Below are 19,890 nucleotides of genomic sequence, written 5' to 3' on the forward strand. Positions count from 1 at the left end.
TATACACCACCGAAAATCCAGCAGAATGAGGGCCCCCTTTTGTGGTCACTTTCCTTGTTGTGATGAATTTTCTCTTCCAGAAGCTCATTGCCCTTGACCTTGAACATTATGACAGCTTAATATTAAGTTGCATATGTTGGTTCACTAGTGGAACACTCTTAAAATATAAGCCGATTTTCTCTTTCCTAGGTTAAAATGTAACCCAGAACATGTGGCAGATAGTGGTAGTTCAACATGGTTGGAAGCTCATGCTTTAGAAGCACTGGCTGTTTACCAGTGGGTGAAAATTAGCAACTTGCTAAACCTCTTTAAGGCTGTTTCCTCATCTGCAAGACATAGGTAGTAAAACCTCTCTTTGCAGGGTTATTACAAGTATTGAACGAAACACACGTGGAACTTACTTGGCTCATACTGGGTGCTCGAAACAAGTCAGCTCCCTTCTTCCAACTAGTGGCTATAGGCTAAACAATGAAAATGATTCTTACTTAGCACAGAGTTGAAGAGCACTATGAGAAAACCTAACGTAGTAGCTCTGTGACCTCAGGTTTTGGAAGTTTTGTCAAATGGATAGATATGCATTTAATTTTCAATAGTTTTTTTTCATCATAAGTTTCATAATAAACTTGTAAGATTAGATTTAATCTTTCCAGATGCTAGTTAAAGGTTAAGCTAATTCTCTGATAGGAAGATTAAATGATTAAAATCAGTGGTTTTTTGGTATTCATAGAGGGAAGGCCTTCAGTTTCCTTTTTGTCATCTCATATTAGAAATATAAAATATATTACATTTGTTTCAGGACAAATAGCAAAGAAATTTGACTGTGTGTGTATTGTATTCTTTTTCAATAAGAAATACTTATAGCTACGTATTAAATACTTGGGTGTTCTTAGCTTATTTTTGGTTAAAATTCAAAATTAGAAATGTTTCAGAATAGTTTTAAGGTCAAGGGTGATGTAGAGATTGATGGAAATGTGCTTTAAAGCTGCATCAGTTTGGCTTCCTGAAGAATCTGGCGTACTACAAGGCGATTTCTTCAACTGCTATTGGGAATTGGATTTATTTTCTTCCTGAACTAAAGCTTATAGCTCAGGCAAAGACATGAGCTCTTGTTCTGCTAGAATAGGCATTTAGGAAGAAAACGGATTCCTTTCTGTTTGTTTGTAGGAAAATGTCATGTCAGTTACCTGCTGAAGACAAACCTCAATAATTCTAGGATATCAAACTTGAAATAGATGAAGACATCTGCCAGGAAAGGAAAATTGGTGCTGAATTCAACAAGACCTAATAATGCAGTTATATTTAGATTCCAGTGACCACCAAGAAATGTTATCATTTGTGCTGTTATGTATTATTATATATACCTGTCTCATGCATGCATTTAAAATATGTATTGAGTACTTTACGTTTAAAGCACTGTTTTAGGTAGAGGTGGTTGGGAAAGTAAATATAAGGAAGACCTGGTCCATGGCCACAGGAGGTTAAATTCGTGTGTGTGTCTATGTGTGCATGTTTGTGTGTGGGGAGTGGGGAATGAGGAGAGTTAAATAAGCAAATAAATGACTGTAGTGTAACACAAGACAGAATATAAGGACCACCAGAGAGAGAAACAAATCTGAGAATGGAGGGGTCACATTTTGATGGGATGATGTCAATTAGAAGGTACCTTTGCATCTGGGCCTCAAAGGTCAGTGGGTGAATGAATGAATGACACACCAGCTGAGCAAAATCTGGGGCCTGAGCAGAAAGGAAGGAAGGAAGGAAGAAAGAAAGGAAGGAAGGAAAGAAGGCTTGTATTAATTTAATTTCATTTTAGGCCATGTGAATGGGAAGAAAGTAGATTAAACCTCAGTGCTACAATTGGATGTTATTTCACTTTTAGGCACATTTAACAAAGTGTGATTTTAAATGTGTAATTTTAAATGGAAAAAGGAGGGGATCAAAGTTTCCAATCCTGATTTTCTTTTGATTCTTTAAACCAGTCTGAGTTTCTCAGCCTCAGCACTATTGGTATCTTGGACTGGATAATTCCTTTCTTGGAGGATGTTCAGCTGCATCCCTGGCCTCTCTCCACGGCTGGGACTCCAGCAGGCAGCTGAGGCAGCAAGGCCACAGTATTTAAGGTGGCTCTCATCCTCAGGGTTGTGTAAGTTTTAATCTTGCACTTGCATGACCCTAAAATGAGTGCATCCCTCGTTAAATTTTGAGCCCTAGGCGCCCCCCTTGCCTCGCCACAGTGCAGGCACTGCCTCTATCCCTAGAAGCCAGTAGCAGCCTCCCAGTGTGACAGCCACATGTGTCACTAAACAATGCCCGCTATCCTGTTGGGAACTCAGTCCCTCTGGTTAAGAACCACTGCAGACTAACTGAGATAACTCAGTCTATTTCTCTTTCATTTGTAAAATGCCAAGAGGAGCAGCCAACAGCGTGAACGTTTTTGTACTCAAGATAGCAACTAAACACAGGTGTATTTTGGGCCGTATGTGAGTGGTTAGACCCTCTCGGGGGGCACGGGTGTGAAGAGAGAGCTGTGGAAAAAAAATGCTGTGATTGATGGGCTGATGGACCTTGGCATTAGGAAGAGACAATGGTTTGTATGAAGTTACGTAAAGGGAAGGAATCGATTGTGCCGTTAATAATATACCTGACTTCTAGGCTTGGCTGTGTTGAAGAATAACAATTCTGCTGTCAGTCTCGGGGTGGATATGACAAGATTTCGAAGTACATTCTCCTGGTCCTATACAAATGCTCAAAAAATCCACAATGTGCTTATACTTTATTATTTTTTTTAAACCAAATTAAATAGTCTTCTCGGTTAATACTTCATTGTGTTATCTATATATGTATCTTCCCTACCTACTCTATACTGCTTTCTTGGGATGGGAAGGAAGCTGCAGCACTTGGGGAGATGCAGGTTGTACAGTGTGGCTGCCAAGAAGATTCCAGAGACATCAGACCCTCATGGACAACTAATCATATCAGTTAGTACAACATCGCAAAGCCACATCATAGTGTGCTGTCCATTTTCATGGTGAGGGTTAAAGAAGAGTGATATGGCCACTTAATGTTTAGCGATAGAGTTTAATCCCTCAAATTCCAGATGTCTCACATTCAATAACGTGTCAACCAGCACATTGCTCCCTATTTTTTGTGGCACTTACTACAAAAGTTGGCACGTGGTAATAAAAACAAATTAAACAATTGAGTTTAGAGCTCCCTAACTTCTGCCAGGCAGTGTCCTATGTGTTTGCATTTATTGCTCAGTAACTCTTCGTGGTGGTTAATATTATTAGCCCTGTTTTGTGGCTATGGAAAGTAAATGTAGCCAGGCTCATTAACTTGCCCACTGTCATGTGGTTAGGATCACTTGATTCCAGATCTGCCAGCTCAGAGGCAGTGTTCTTAAATATTACTTCAGGGCTGCCTGTAAATAGCTTTGTAGATTGTGCAGGGCACCACTCCAGGTGGCCCCATCTGCAGTGTGCACGCTGCAAGTGCTCTGAGATTATACTGGTAGGTACAAGTGGATTCCAATGCTTTTCGGTGTTACTTATTTTTAAATTTTTCTTGAATGGTATAAAGTGAGTGATGGGAATGTGGGCAGTGATTCCTTCCTTCCTTCCTTCCTTCTTTCCTTCCTTTCTTTTTCTTCTGCATGGACATGCATAGATGTAAGTCCCATTGAGGAAAGGATAGAGTTCAGCTGAAAGGTTGTTCTTTCCCATTGTGATTTCCCATATTCGAGTGCAGCTAACGCACTTAGGAGAATGAGCCTGCCCCTTCAGAACTACTCCTTCAGCTAGTGTTCGTGAAAATTGTGTAATGCCACCAGAGTTCTTTTTCTGAGGCCTGAGGCCAGAATATTCTCTCACTATTATTTATTATTGTCATGGAGCCATTAGCTTTTGCCATTAGAAACTCTACTTATCCTAAAGGTGTTGCCGCTGGATGTATGTGCTCCAAATTCTCATTACAAGCTGCCGACCTCTCCCTATAAATCTCAGATTGGAGTTATCAGCTTTCTACTTGTTGGCCCTAATTGGAAAGTTCTCTGCTATATCCAGGTACAAAATGTGCTATCAGAGCCTGAATTTCTGCCCCTTATTAACATTGCCTTTGTGACTTATTTCCTCAATTCTTTTTCCATTGGCAATCCGGCTGAAACAAATTCCTCGGTTTTATATACAAAGTGAGCTTATGGTAGGACACATTACAAACCATGCAGCGCAGTCAGTGAAAGCACAGTCTAATACTTTTACCATTAGGGAATATTAAAATGTCCTTTACTTTACTAATTAATTACTTGCATACCATTTTTCACTTAATAATCTAGATATAAATTCATGAATTTTTCAGCAGTGTGAAACTCATTTTATAGTTTGAAAAGCCAAGTGTCAGCAAGGATTTGTACAGAATTGTGTTATCATTTCCTGAAACCTACCCACACTTCAGATGGATTCTAATTTGGCAAGACTTTTGTGTAATCCAGAGGTAGCAGAGGGAGTGTTTGTGACCTGGTTCATCAGTCCGTCGGAAAAGAATATTTCCCTGAGAGAATCCTTCAGATTTCCCCTCTGTTTAAGCTGGTGGGTTTCCCAGGGTCTGTCACCACATCTGCTTTAAGAGACGGGAAGCTTATGTACTGTACTTAGAGACTCTGAAACACTCAGACATCCCTGTTCTGGGTTCTTTACGTATGTTAATCATGACATGCTAGAATCAGTCTTACTCGGGAAAATTCATCTTAGGCGCATACTTAGAAGTATTTATATTTTCAGTCCATATTTAAATATTTGAACAGTTACTTCATGAATTTCAATTACATAGCACTTACTTTGAAACAATTGTGTAGGGTATGTGGATGTGTTTTGTTTTCTTTAGGTTTTTATTTTTTTTCTGTTTAAAACTAATGAAACAGTCTTCAAATAAATAAAACTTGAGCTTCATGAACTCATGACATAAAATGATCAATACTGTATAGGTTTGACCTTAAGACCTACGTAGAATTACAGTTTTTCCAAGAAATTAAACGTGAATGCTTCATTTTTCGTCAGAGGAACTTATTTTTCTCAGCATTAATGTCAAGAAACAATCGAAGAGGAAAAAATTGAATTTAGAAACTTTTCATCCTTTAAATTTGAGCTTAAATTATCATCCTCTTTTCTCTAATATATGGAAAAGAAGTTTTCCAGGCCTTTTCTGATTAGGTTATTCTACGGAATATTCAGACTATGTGCTTCTCTTATATTGGGTGACAAAAATAGGTGTACAAAGTAGAAATTTATTAATGGATATTGTTACTTTCAGAATTATAGGGGAGGTGGGCAAGTTCAGCTGGAGAGACAATAGATATGTTAAAAGATAAACTGAGGCATATTAAGAATTTTAAGAGTTTATTTAAGGGCCGGCCCCGTGGTGGAGTAGTTAAGTTTGCGGGCTCCACCTTCCGTGGCCCATGGTTTCGCCGGTTCCGATCCTGGGCGCGGACGTGGCGCCGCTCATCAGGTCATGCTGAGGCAGCATCCCCCATGCCATAACCAGAAGGACCTACAACTAGAATATACAACTATGTACTGGGGGGCTTTGGGGAGAAGAAAAAAAAAAGAGAAGTTTGGCAAAAGTTGTTAGCTCAGGTGCCAATCTTTAAAAAAAAAATGTTTATTTGAGTGAAAATCGATTTGAATTGGGCAATGACAAATCAGATGTGGTTCCGAGCGTCCACTTACAGGAGCTGGGGAGAGACTGTTATAGAGAAAAGGCAGAAGCAAAGCAGGGACATTGTTTGATTGGCTTTAGCTTAAAGCCTAGTTGGCTGTTTGCGATCCTCTGTCCTTAGCGTTTCGATTTTGTTACCTTGAGGTATTTACAGGTTTAGATTTTGCTTTGCTGAGGTAGGCCTCCATGGCATTAGAGCCACAGCAGTCTAATGGCCTCTGTGTTAATTGATTTAACAACTAGTACATACTTTTGGATATTTATTATGAATTTGATTACATAAATTTAAGATCAGAGATTTCAGCTTTCATGTAGCACCAGACACACTGTGTTAATCCAGATGTGACTGTCTGAGCACATAGACGTGACATGTTATTTTTCAGATAGTATGTAGATTATGAGAATAATTCCTGATTTCGAATAACTTAGAAAATTTGGTTTCTGTTTCTGATATAGGTCTGTACCAGTTGAGTAACACTGACCTCTTCGCTGCTTTCTTTATAGAGAAAAGGAGGCCATACTAATGGGTAATAGTCAGCCTCCATCCTTGAGTGTTGAAGAAGGTACTGCCACCAGGTCACACCCTTCAGTTGTAAACCCGGTCATTTCTGGTTTAGTACAAAGGTTATCTTTGTTTCCACTTCAGGTTATCCTTCGTAAAAGAAGCAGCTCCTGCTCTACTGGTTTTGTGTGCACCTTGCAAGACAAAGAAACAACTGTCGCAAATATTTAAATTTTTAAGAACTGTCACAAATATTTAAAGTTTTAAAAAGTACGTAAATTTAAGATACCATAAAATAATCTCAAATCTGTGGTATCCTGCACACATGCCTAGGGCTCAAAGGACACTAACAGAGTGCCTTTGGGGCCAAGAGGATTTTTTCCCCCCAAATATTTTGAATGCAATAAGAATCTGGTGTTTGATATTGACTAGCCTTTGTCTCCTTGTGGCTCCTTGCTCTCTTATCACTCTCTTTCTCTGCTTCCTCCCTCCCCTTTCTGTCTTAGCTTCCCCTATACATAGAAATGTATCCTATTGTCATGGCTGTTACCTGTTTTTTTTAAGTGGCCATTATTTTCCAATCTTGTGTTTCTTATTTGATAGGAACTACAATGCCACACAGAGGAAGAATTTTAAAAATAAAGCTTTTATTAATGCTCTTTTTCTGTTGTATTCCAATGGCTTAATCACTTTTTTTCTGGAAAAAAGTAATTAATAATGCTGTGTGTCATGCAAGTGCTAAGCTGTTTACAAATAGTATATCATTTTATTCTTTCAGTGATGTATGAGGTACTCCTATTTTAGAATTAAAGAAACTTTCATTTTCAGAAGGTAACTAAATTTTCCGAATTCACATTGTTTATTAGTGGTTGACCCAAGAAAAGACAGATCCTGACTCTTTTTTATTATTTTTATTTTTTAAATTTTTTTAATTTTAATTTTTTTTTTAAAGATTAGCACCTGAGCTAACAACTGTTGCCAATCTTCTTTTTTTTTTTTTTTTTTTTCCCTGCTTTATCTCCCCAAAACACCCCCTGTACATAGTTGTATATCTTAGTTGCAGGTCCTCCTAGTTGTGGCCTGATGAGCAGTGCCATGTCCGCGCCCAGGATCGGAACTGGTGAAACCCCGGGCTGCTGCAGCGGAGCAAGCGCGCGAACTTAACCACTTGGCCATGGGTCTGGCCCCAGATCCTGACTCTTAATTCTTAAATATTCTAAAGTAATTCTTAGATATCTTAGAATTAAACATTTCCTAAAGATTTCCTCCAGTCCTTCAGGTATAAATACTAAAATCTCTTCCATGATGATCTTCTAGAAAAAAGTTTTGCAGTTTCTAAAAAAATGGACTAGAATCTCTGATAGCTCTTTTTGCTTATAATTAACACAGGAGACATAGTTCTTAGTGCGTACATGAATATCAAATTATAAAAACAGCATAGGTATTTTCATGTGTTCTGCTGAGTTATTACGTGTTTCTGTACCTTTTCTATTAATACTGAAGTTGCATTAACCCTTCACTGTTGGACACGAATGAATTAGAATAGTTAATTCTTATTTCAATATCAAATACTGATTTGATAGCTTGCAATCCTCTCCAGTTTTTGTCTGTCGTTGGGAAGTATCAACTCAGAAACACAGACCTGAGCAAACTTTATAAACCTCAGGGCTCACGGGCTTTGATCTTGAAGCCTTTAAAAGATATGTTGAGTCTGTTCTCTAAAACTTAGCAATTCTAAGGCTTGATTGAGGAGTTAAAAGCTAATTTTTCATAGTGCTCTTGTAATTGTTACCATTCTATTTTGGTTTTATCATTTCCTATTCTGGAAACTAGTTTTTAGTTTGCTCCATCAATTTTTGTTTGATGCAAAACAGTGCATTGTTGTGCTCCTGCCTTATTCCTACTCTTTCTATGTTTTTACAGGTCTTACTGTTTCTAAGCAATAAAAACAAACACAGAAACAACCTAAAAGTAGAACATAAAACACTTTGTGATAGTGAGGGGGTTGAAACCATGCTGTATAACCAAAGTGATGCAGCAAAAGGCAGTATTGCCAATAAAGAATGACAGTCGTTTTCACTGGCTCATTCTCATCATGGGCTCACAATTCCCATCTCTACTTGGAGCAACATCAACGGATGTTGACCTAGATTTCAGTCTTATGCCATAATTAAATGGTTGTAAGGAAACTCAGGAATCTTGGTAGAAACAAAGGAGGCATTGGACCTATACAATTAGTAGGTAGACCAAAAGGAAATTTGTGTTTTTCTCTTTGTTTTTAATATTTGACTTTTGGGGAGAATTTCATGATTTCAACTTACGCATTCTATTTAAATTTTGGTGAATGTCCCTTTTTGTTATCTGAAACAAAATCTTGTGTTAATGAACTCTATACTCGGACAGCAAAAACAACTTTAGAATTTCATTTTTCCGAACATTGGATTGTTGTTTTCTTTGCTACAAGAAATTAAATGACTGAGATTCTGAAAAAAATGTATTGCTTTTCCTAATATAGTCTTGGATTCTATCTTCCCAAATAATGGGAGGATCCATGCCATCACTGGCTTCTAAAACCATTTATCATGCCAAGTGTTCGCAATTGTGTAGGATTTTTTTCAATGATCTTTTTCTTTTTTAGCATTTGATTGACAGATATAATGAAAGTCAGTGGCAGCCCTTATCAAAAACAAGTGCTGCCATGTATTAACAACTGAAAATACCTACCTTTTATTTTGGCAACCTAAGAAAGAGCCCGATATTCTAAATGTCTTTTCCAAAAAAAAATTTTTTTAAAGAGAATATTTTCGTGCTCAGGCAAAGTTCCCTCATCTTGTACTTTAAACCAGTGTCGTACAGGTTTTTTAAGAGGCACTTCATGTATGAAAATGCCTTATATGGACAAATTGAGAAGTCTAAAAATGTTTCTAGGTGAGCAAAACATTGACGGTAACATTTGTGTAGAATTTTCTTTGAGTATATATGCCTATATATATATTTATATTTATATACATGCGTATTATTTGAAAGAATCTTGTATAAACTCTTTAAGCTTTAACTTCTCTGTGTATAAATTAGAGTTATGATCGCTGCCAGGATACATTGTAGTGAGAACTGGGGGAAATAGCACATACAAAGTATTTACCTAGGTGAACATGCACCCTGCAGGCCCCTCTTCCATCACAGAGGTCTTCCCTAATCACATTAGCTAGAGGAGCCTTTCCCCACCCCTTATTCCTATGATCCTGTTTTATTTATTTCATACAAAACAATCCTTTTAATTTGTCTGTGTCCCCTTCTAGGGCAGACCATTGTGTATTCATTTGGGGCCACATTCTCCCGAGTCTAGTCTGATACATAGCATGCGTTCATTCAAAAATATTTCTTGAAATTGCCTTTGCTTGAGATGGGGAACGTATGTGATGAACAAAAATGAAGGCCCTGCCTGATGCAATTCAAAGCTAGTCATTGTATTAGTAAGTGAATTTCTTTCTTGATGGATCCAAGTTATTCTGAAATTGTGCGATAGTTTCTAGGGCTGTTATCATATTATCATATATGTATCAGAATAGAAATAAAATTAGTCGTTTTTTGTTGTTGTTTGCAAAGTGTTCCCTTTATAATTTTTCTCATTTTGTATTCAAGGGAGTCATTTTAGCATGGATATTTCTGATTTGGGGAGAGTCACTGAACATTACTGTGTATCACTGGTTCTTTCTTTCTCCATTTGTGAAAATAGGCAGCCGATTCCAGTGCTTTTCTGCAACCTAGGGTTTAATGAACCGTTATTGTCATGCCTCCCAATGTGTGTCAGTTTCTCTTTGTAGCAAGCCTTTCTGGCCTTTTCCTAGATGTCACTGATAAGGCAGGTTAGAGTCTGTCTTTGGTGGGAACATGTACAGTCACACTAATACTCCACCATTCTGGAATATCAGTACTCTGATAGTGGTTGAAGTTATGGAAGATAAGGGCAACAATGAAGGGAAAGTTGATTGAGGAAGAGCATGCAATCTAGGCCAGAGAATTGAACTAACCATGAATTAAGATTGTGGTTGTAAGGACCGGAGGAGCTAGATTCCAGAATGGTTGTGAAGAATTTGGAAATAGTGTACACAGTAAAGAATGATGAAATTAATTTAAAGTAACTTGTTGAAAAGGCTTATAACAATTGGGAAAATAGACACAGAGATGTTGGAAAATTCATTTTAATGCCGTAAATTATTGATGAGTTATCACTGCCAGCATGTGCTCAAAATAGATTTATGTTGTCAATTTTTAAAAGCCCTTGGATAATTTAGGTTAATATAATTCACTTAAAAGCTGTATAAAATATTAATAAGTGATATTACCTACCACATTAAGACTTTGCTCTGTGACATGGACTGTGCTGCATATTTTATTGTTGTTGTTGAGGTAACACTGGTTTATAACATTATATTAATTTCAGGTGTACATCATTATATTTCGATTTTTGTGTAGACTAAATCGTGTTCACCACCCAAAGACTAATTACCATCTGTCACCGTACACATGTGCCCTTTTACCCCTTTCGCCCTCCTCCGTCCCCTCTTCCCTTCTGGTAACCACCAGTCTATTCTCTATATCTATGTGTTTGCTGTCGGTGCTGTTTTCATTTTACACATGTGAGTGAGATCATTATTTGACTTTCTCCATCTGACTCATTTCACTTAGCATAATGCCCTTAAGGTCCATCAATGTTGTAGTACATGGCAAGATTTTATCTTTCTTATGGCTGAGTAGATTCCATTATATATATATATATATATATACACACACCACATCTTCTTTATCCATTCATTATCTTCAAGACTTAATCCATTGCAATTGTTCACATTTTACAGATGCGAAAACAGAGGGTTAGAGAGTTCAGTCCACTTGTCTTTGATCACACAACTATTAATACCAGATCTGGCATGAAATCCATTCCAATTGAATTGAAAGTTTGTGCTTTGTTATACAACACTGTATTATGTGCCAACGAGTCTCAAAATATGTATACGTTTTAAGCATGAGTTTAAAGTGGCAAGCATAAATGTATAAAACTTAGTTATCTTTTACATGGTCACTCATTCATTCATTCATCCATCAAACATTTATTGGCCCTCTAGGCACTGTGGTATATACTGCATATACAGCACATCCACATGCTCTTTTGAAATTTATAGAGGAAGAGAAAGGCATTAGACATAAATAGCTGTATAATAGTTTTGCTAAATGCTATGAAGAAAAATATAGTGCCTTTTATTAAGTAGATTACAGAGAGAGTTCCCATGTCCTCACGTTCCTGTGGGCAAATATAATTAGATTTACAATACAGTTTACTGTAACCCAAGAAGGGAAGGTGCTTAAAATAGCGTTAGATAAGTGGTACCACACCAGTGTAATCAAGCTAAACAGCTTGAAAACATTGGCCTTCCAGCAGCCTTTTCAGAGCACAAAGGGAATTTTGGTGAATTGAAGAAAATTGTGGTGTTACACCAACAGGTTTTGAAAATTTACCAAATGTCACATCTGTATTTCAGTTTTGCAAGGTGACCTTGAAACTATCTCAGTGAACATCTGTTCACAAAAAAGCATCAGTATCCGTGGAGGTGATCATTGCACTGCCCTTTAGAGAGCAGTATGTGTCCTGCCACAACTCTGAGTGTGCGGGAGATTTTGTAGTGGAAATATTGAAGGAGTATTCGATCAGTGGGAATATTTGGCTTCATATATTGCTAACATTTGGCATAAAATCTAAATTGCAGTAAAACAGGAGAACTTATGTCATTTAGCACTTAATAAAGCTGGATGGCCAAATAAAACAATCAAACAACCCTCCCAAAGTGCAAACAATGTGAAATTTTGCCAGATGTTGATAACAACCTACACCCTGTATTTATTGCAGTTCAACTGTGATAAAACCTTAAATTTCAGTTGCTTTAGGCCTGTGTTATAATCATGTTATAGATACCTTACTTAAGGAATTTGTGAAAATTGCAGAAAAATTAAAGCCAATGATCTCTGTTTATTTTATTTAAATTTTCTCACCAGCAAATGTCTGTTGAAGCTTGACTTCTCTTTCCTCCCTCTCCCTTCAAAACTCTTCATAAACAGATGGAAATTGGCAATTTCCCAACAGTTGGAGATATTTTTGTAATTATCTGCAAATTTATCTGCAAATCTGAAAGGCTTAAAACTCTATTTCTTAGCTGTCAAGGGACAGTTGAAATGCCTGACATGAAGTAAGAATAAATATATGTGAAAAATAGACGTTAAGCAAGAAATCTGATATCATAATTGAAACTCATTATAGTCCATCATCTCTAGATATTATGTGGCTTCCCTGTTACCACTTTTCTTGCAGTTCCTTATCCTGTCAGGACTTCTCATCATCCTCTCCTAATGTCTTTCTTGTACACCACTCACAGAGGAGGAATTCTCAAGTTGGGTCTTGAGAAATAAATAGGAGCTTTCCTAATAGGAAAGTGAGAAGAGGGTTTCTTGATAGGCATTGACACTTACTAAGGCAGTAAAGACACAAAGATGTGAAATAGCGTGGAATGAACTGAAAACTGAAACTACTTCAGTGTCCTTAGAACATATAGTGCAAGAGAAGAAGTGACAGTAATGAGAATGAAGGGGAAAGGGGTCAGATCAGATGGCAAAACCATCAAAGGTCAAGAAGAAGTCGCATATCAGGTGAGGGCTTGTTTGGTGATCAGGAAAAGGACTACTAGAGACACAGTAATGTGTACAGGAAAGAACAAAGACAACGTGAGACTTCGTGCCTGGTCTGGTGGCTTTGATTTCTCTGTGAATAAGAAGCCAGGTCAACCACAGGTGATGACTGAGGATGGTTAAGCAACTCGAGGAGAGGGGACAGTGTTTAGAACTATAGTGGAAAGGAGAAGAAGATACCAGGAAGTAAGAGAAAATCTTACTGCAGAGGCATTGAGGGTCCTGCTAAAATTCAAATCTATGAATGTATAGTGGCATCAATCTGTATAGTTAATCATTTTTTTAAAGCTCTACTCAGTCCTATAATTACATGGTCCACTCCAAGTGTCAGGTTCCTTGTTGCAGGAAAACAAAGGTGTGAGCAACTTGAGAATGTTGGTGATTATAGGTGATGATAATATTTATTATTTGTAATGTGCTAGGAATTGTACTTAGTACATTATATACATTATCACGTTTCCCTTCTTTCCTGTGAGGTGTAATTATTATTCTCATTTTTAAAAAACAAATGAAGGATACAGTTAAGTAATTTTCCTAAGATATTTACCAGTAAAAAGCAGAACTTGGATTTGAATGAAGACCAACATTGCAGCTGAGCAGAATAGAAACTGAGTTTACAGAAGGGCTAATAGTTTGGGAGAAGATGTGTCAAGGGAGTAGAAAATTTTGAGGAAATTCCAGAACAGGATTCATGGAAATAACATTTTTAAGGTTATGTAAAAGATAAGAAGCTGTAATTGGGAAGTAGAATATCGGTCTTTAAGACTTTAACGGTAGAGCATTCAGAGTGGCCATGAGGTTCCAGTTGGAAGTGGCTTACGAGAATGAGAATGGAAGTAGAGATCATGAACTCTCTGGTGAGGTTATTGATTGCAGTTCATGGCTATTGACTTTGAATATTGATAATGGTGAGACTTTGGAGTGAAGAGAAATGGATTTTGAAGAAATGACCTAAAAGCTAATAAGTCCCAGTGTTCAGGGTGATATAGCTTGATGAAATGAACTTAAATGAAGAAAGATTTCTTTGCATGAGTTGAAAAAGTAATGATATGAAAGACACAGTGGAACTAGGATTGTACTGAGCCTCTGTTCTGGACCTGATATGGAATTAGCGTGCATTCACGAGGACTGCATGTAAATCAGGCCTTCAAGGAGAAAAGGATGTGGAGACCACACAATGTCTAGGTCAGCAGTAAGGACGTTTGTTTATTAAAAAAAAAAAAATGGAGCTCCAGAGGATACAGTGGAAAATGTTGGGAAGGACATCAAGAGGGGTGTGGTAGGGTGGAGAGTAGGAACCAAAGGGAAAATCACATAGCTGTGTGAGTATGAGATTGAGAAAGAGGAAACAGTTTATTTAGGGCTTGAGAGTGATAGAGACAAGAGGCATCAGTGGAATTTGATGGCTTCAAATTTGTAAATGGAGCTTGGGTTTAAAGGTGTTTTGCTATTTTGATTCCAAATAGTCCATGACCTGACTTCACCCACGTTAATGTTTGAGCTAAGTGAGGGGCGCTGTCCAAAGTTCTGTAGGTGTTGGACTGATGCACGTACATTGTCGGTCAGTTCAGTATAAGGTTTGGATGAAATAACTGCATTTATACCTCTGGTTTTGTCACCTTGCCTAATAATATTTTACTTAAAAAATCCTAAATGATATTAGTACATATTTCATAGACATTTTTCTAATTTTTCACTTGTTCAAAGTGTTATACTGTATTGATTTAATATTTAGCGTTTAGGATTTATGTATCATCATCTTTTGATTATTAGGACAGATTCCTGCTTAGTGATATTAATTTCCATTGCCATATTTAAAGAAAACAACATAGTCTTATCTGAGTGCTTTGATAACTGTAACAGAAATTAAGAAATACAAGTTAGGTTTGTAGATTTACTTGTTCCATGATGTATGAAAAAGAAATGTGGCCTATATAAAATGAAAAAGATAGGACATCATCAAGTGAATTTTCTTATAAGATTCATCAAAGTTTAGCACTGAAGTGTTTTTACATATCGCATAGTCCAACCACCCATCGATGGCCAATACAAGCGTTCAGCGTCTTCTCATGAAAGATATGTCTTCTAACTGGGTGGTCATTGTGAAAAGGCCGAGCAAGATTGCGTTTGGAATCTTGCTCCCACTCCTAAAATTGTATAACCCTGAGAACTTGGCTTCTGCAAGCCTAGTGTTTCCTGTTCTATAAAATGGGGATGTTAGTATTATCAAAGAGTAGTTGAGTGGATTGCAGCATCCCATTTAACTATTAGATACCTCTGACTATCAGGGGTTGTATTTGTATTGAACAAAAATCTACCTCTCTGTAGTTTTCTAACCCACTTGCTGTAGTTCAGCTCCCTGGAATTACATTAGGAAGCTGAAAATCATCTTAAAACTAAGTTTCACACTGAGTTCAATTTTTGATGTTTAGGCAGCAACCTGGGCTTTGACAACTCAGTAACAACGATGTTTTATTTTCCCCAAAGATAACTATCAAATATCCAACATATGACAGGCAAGGCTATCTGGGAGTCCCCGGGCCAAAATCCGTGGTCAGAGGAGTCCCAATATCCCAGGAATGGTCTACTCTGGTGTCCCTGCTGTGCTCAGGTGTGGGCTGGGAGCAGCTGGTGGGAAGCATGGACTCTGCAAATCCAGCAGTGGACTTCTGAGCCTCAGCAGCTTGGACCTTTGGTCAATTACACCCCCTCTAGATGGAGGTCTTTAAGGCACATTCTTAAGAGTGCCACACCGTGTTTGTCCACCTTACTCATCTGTAAAAATAATATTGCTACTGGCTCTGAGGTACAATTTGCTTTGTAGCATAAAAGATAAATGTAAATTTCGGTATAGGGGAGACGGCAGCTAATAGAAGCTCCTATCTGTTTGGCTCTTTTCACATTTCCCCATGCAAGCCCCTCACCGTCACCCCCACCTGCATCATGGAAACATGATAAACTAAGCATGGTGACGCATCAGCAAGACAAACTCATTAAGGCATGCTTTTGACGTGTTTTGGCTTTGTCCCTGTTCCTAGTTAATTTTCAATACAATATTAAGAATTATGTTTGTTTTTAATACTGATGTTTTCTCTCATCTTTGACTTCCTCTATTAGAAGGGCACATGATTTATGTCTCCATCACAAAGAAGTGTGAACACGATTAGTGTGTTCAATATTTTTCTTAAAAGTTCTGCAATCAGAAGTTTTTGTCCTGGTGTGTACTCACTTTCTGTTCATTCTAAGATGGTGAACGTCATTTACTTAGATTCCACTCATGTAACTTTATTGGCCATGTTCAGAGATTTTAGGCTATGTTACTCATTAAGGAGTGCAATGGAATTTCTTAAAGAAGGCCATGACAATAGATCTATGCAGTGGCTGTAAGTAGTGTTTCTGCAGTTGTATGTAACAAGGCTCTGGACAGTCTGTCTCCTGTGACTTTCAGAGATCACCTTTGGTGGTTGTGTAAACTTAGAACAGTGCATTTGTTTTTGGATATCTCAGAGTATGATGTGGTGTCTCGTGCCTGTCACTTAACAGCAAAAGGAATGTTCTTTTTCAGCTTTGCCTTAATGCCCTCACATTCTTCAACCTGGGGTCAGTCAGCCACTCATCAGCTGATGTGGTTTTACATTTTTGCCTTGATCATTAATCACTCACTTTAAGTTCTCCTTTTGTAGAGTTTGTCGTTTGCTTCCAAAACAAACACGTTTTCTGGGCTCGTGAGAAAAGGAAAGAAGAAGGAGATTTAAAAGAAAATAATAGATGGGTTCTCGGTTATTTTTGGCTTTGTTACTAATGCTAACTATTATCATAAAGTAAGGAATTATGATTGAGTTATTAATGAATAATCTATTGAAGGAACTTTTTCTTAAGCCCTAATGAAGACTGAATTTCCGCAAACATGACTGGATGATTCTGTTAAGTTAAAGGGAAAACTCTTCTCTCCTAAGAGAAGAGATTACCTACTGTTTCTCCTGGAGATTTGAGTGTAGATTTACATAGTCCTAAACATTCCTTTTAGCTTTACTGTGATTTCTAGAGCAGTTCCTAATTTTTGGAGGGCTTTTTTGTCCATTTGATCACATATATCAATAAAATTACCTATTTTAGCTGATAGAAGTTTTCATTTTTATCACTCTAGGTAATAACCAATCGTGTGTAAACATAAATACTATATTTTCCTCCTCTACATCCTTAGCCCCTTTAATAAACACCTTTGCAAAAATATATTTTATTTATGTCTTAATTAAATTTTTTCATGAGTTAGAAAAGATCATGAACTCTGGGTCGTGCATTTTAGTTGCAACTAAAAGTCTTAAGTCGATTAATTATGAGATGAGCATACAGCAGACATGGAACTTTATGACACCACAGAGTATTCAAATAGCAATATTGAAATTGCTGCTTTTTTTTTTTCTAAAAAAGTATGGCCTTTTAAATCACCTAAATAATGGCCTCTGAAATTACACAATTAAAAATATCATATTTTTTCCTGCCTGATCATTGGATAAGAGATTGGAGATTAATATTGTCTTCCAGGGGCTTAGAGTGTCCTTTTTCTTTGCTTCCTCTTATTTGTGTTGGTTTTCAGTATAAGGGATGGAGGGCTCTTTCTTAGCTTTTGGACTTCTCTAGAGGTATAGCCTAAGCTTTTGGTATTGGGTTTATATTAAGGAATTATAAAACAAGTTGTTTTTTCAATATGTAAAAGTCTTTGTAAAACTAATCTATGACTTACACATGCATGCTTCACAAGGTCATGTAGACTAACTTTCACACCAGGTTAAGGTTACTTAGGAGGTCAAAAGGCATGCCAATACAAATAGAAAACATTTTATTTCATTTTAACTACCTCTCTTTTAAAAAAAATCTTTATGTAACTGACATGATCATATAACTATCAAATTAGTCCTTATTTTTTACATATCAGTCCACAAACGCCTAGTTTTTAAGGTCTGTTTTTGCTTCTGTTAAAAAAATAAATAAAGATATGTATTAAATCAAATGAAAAACTTTTGCTGCCCTATTTTTGCATGGGAGAATACTGTAAATTAAAATTGTCTGATATTCTAATGTTCTAGAATAAAAGCAGTGAATTTCTAAACTCACATTGTTAAAATAAGTTTACAGTTGAGATACAAAGAAAATTTTAAAAACTTCCTTATCTCATCATTCTCAAATATTAATAACATTATTCTATCTCATGTGAGAGTCAAAATATGAGCAATATTGCTTTTTAGGCATGGAGTCAGGAATGTAATTATGCAGAAAGAAGTGACTGTAGCAGATAATACCAATATATCATCATATCTATAAATGAAATGAATTGAAAATTACATATTTCAGTGGTAGTCACTGAAGCAAGAAAGAAAATTAATTGTAGTAAGATGTTATGTCTTTAAACATGTTAACTTTATTGTATCAGTTTTACTTTATTGTGTTACAATAATACCAGTAATTCTGTAAAATATGTTTTAAAATTGATTCTAAATTCAAATGAATTTAATGATCGCTACGAGGATGTTGTCTGCATATAGAATTGATAAGTTTTCGTGTGATATTTACTAAATACGACAATTATATGTACACAGTCTGCTTATTATAGTCTTGGAACTTACACAGTAAGCAGACTGACTGCCAGTGTAGAGTTTCTCCCGCTTTAGACTGTTACAATGTCAAGGTTCTCCTGTCAAATCAGGTAACGTGGCAAGTGCTAGCTAAATGACCTTGTATTACCTCTATTGTCTCTTGTGAGTCTTTGCTTCTGTGAAATATATTTAAATAATCTTTGCACTACACTGTGCTACTGTAAAACAATTTGACTTTTCTGGATCATATCTGAAAGCTGATTAATAATATTGGTTTAATAATAAGACAAATATCAGGACTTGTATTCTCAAGTCTCATATTTTTCAAGGTGGAATCAGCACGGATCTAATATTTATTTGTCTATATAAACTAATATTTTCCTGTCTCAAGTACCAATTATTAATAATATTTGTTCTTATTGTTGTTATTATGTTGTTGCCAAGCACTGGGCTAGCGTTCTACAAAGGTTAACTGACTTAATTTAATGGTCATAATTTTGAGTTAAATACTACATACCCTCTTTTTTTTCAGGTAAGAGAATTAAAGTCAAAAGCTTGTTTAAAGGGTCATATAATCAAAGAACATACAAGAATTGATAGTCAAAATTTTGATGATCTTTTTAAAGTATTTCTGATTTATTAGGAGACTTTAGACATATGCTTCAATTTTTTTCTTAATAAACTTAATATAATAGTGTTTTAATGTATTTATGTAAAAATTTCAAGTTATTGCTTAATCTACACACACATACACACACACGTATACATTATCCTACGAAAAGTGGAGGGAAAAGTCTCCCAAAAGTTAAGAACATGTTGTTGTTTTGAAATCCCAAATACATTGGACTGAAGTGAATCTCTTTGACGTTTTTGCAGGAACTCTTCTGCACTTTGGGAAATATGACTTAGGACAGAAAATGTAAAGCCAGGCACCATAGTTCTGATAGATGGCTAGTAGTGATACGAAGTAAGTTAACTAAATAATCTGTCTGCATCTAAAGGGGACCTTTAAATAAAACCTTGGCGATTTAGAGAAGGCGAACAGCAATTTCAGCTGGTGCAATAGAAAGCCACGTGCTATTAAGTCTTGCACAGATGCAGCTGGATACTTTTTTCATTTTTTTAAAAAAATGCATCTCCATATTTAAATGGTTATTCTATTCTTTGATTCTTCTAGGAGTCGGTCTTAAGATGTGGTGTTTTTCTGTGAAAACTTAGACACAAGCATCTTGGAAACCAAAGGACTCTAGGACTCTCTGCAGTAGAGCTGCTTTGTGAGTACCCTCCGTGTGTAAGAAGGTTTGCTTCTGTCTGGTTCTTCCAGGTCACGCTGTTTCTGGAACT

The 19,890-nt window shown here is 36.6% G+C and overlaps 1 protein-coding gene across 14 annotated transcripts in view; it reads left to right on the forward strand.

The window, feature by feature from the left end:
* The window catches only part of SLC16A7 (solute carrier family 16 member 7), a 152,849-nt gene that overhangs the window by 29,799 nt on the left and 103,160 nt on the right, over positions 1–19,890 (forward strand). For 12 of the 14 annotated variants that reach the window (XM_023643906.2, XM_070270318.1, XM_023643907.2 and 9 more), the window contains one exon: positions 19,724–19,820. The gene's annotated coding sequence lies outside the window, so the exon portion shown is untranslated. Of the gene's footprint in view, positions 1–3,425; positions 3,511–19,723; positions 19,821–19,890 lie in introns of those variants that run through there. The other 2 variants (XM_070270323.1, XM_070270308.1) reach the window with 1 other exon arrangement.

Source organism: Equus caballus, chromosome 6, assembly GCF_041296265.1.
Source record: "Equus caballus isolate H_3958 breed thoroughbred chromosome 6, TB-T2T, whole genome shotgun sequence".
Classification (NCBI taxonomy): Eukaryota; Metazoa; Chordata; class Mammalia; order Perissodactyla; family Equidae; genus Equus; species Equus caballus.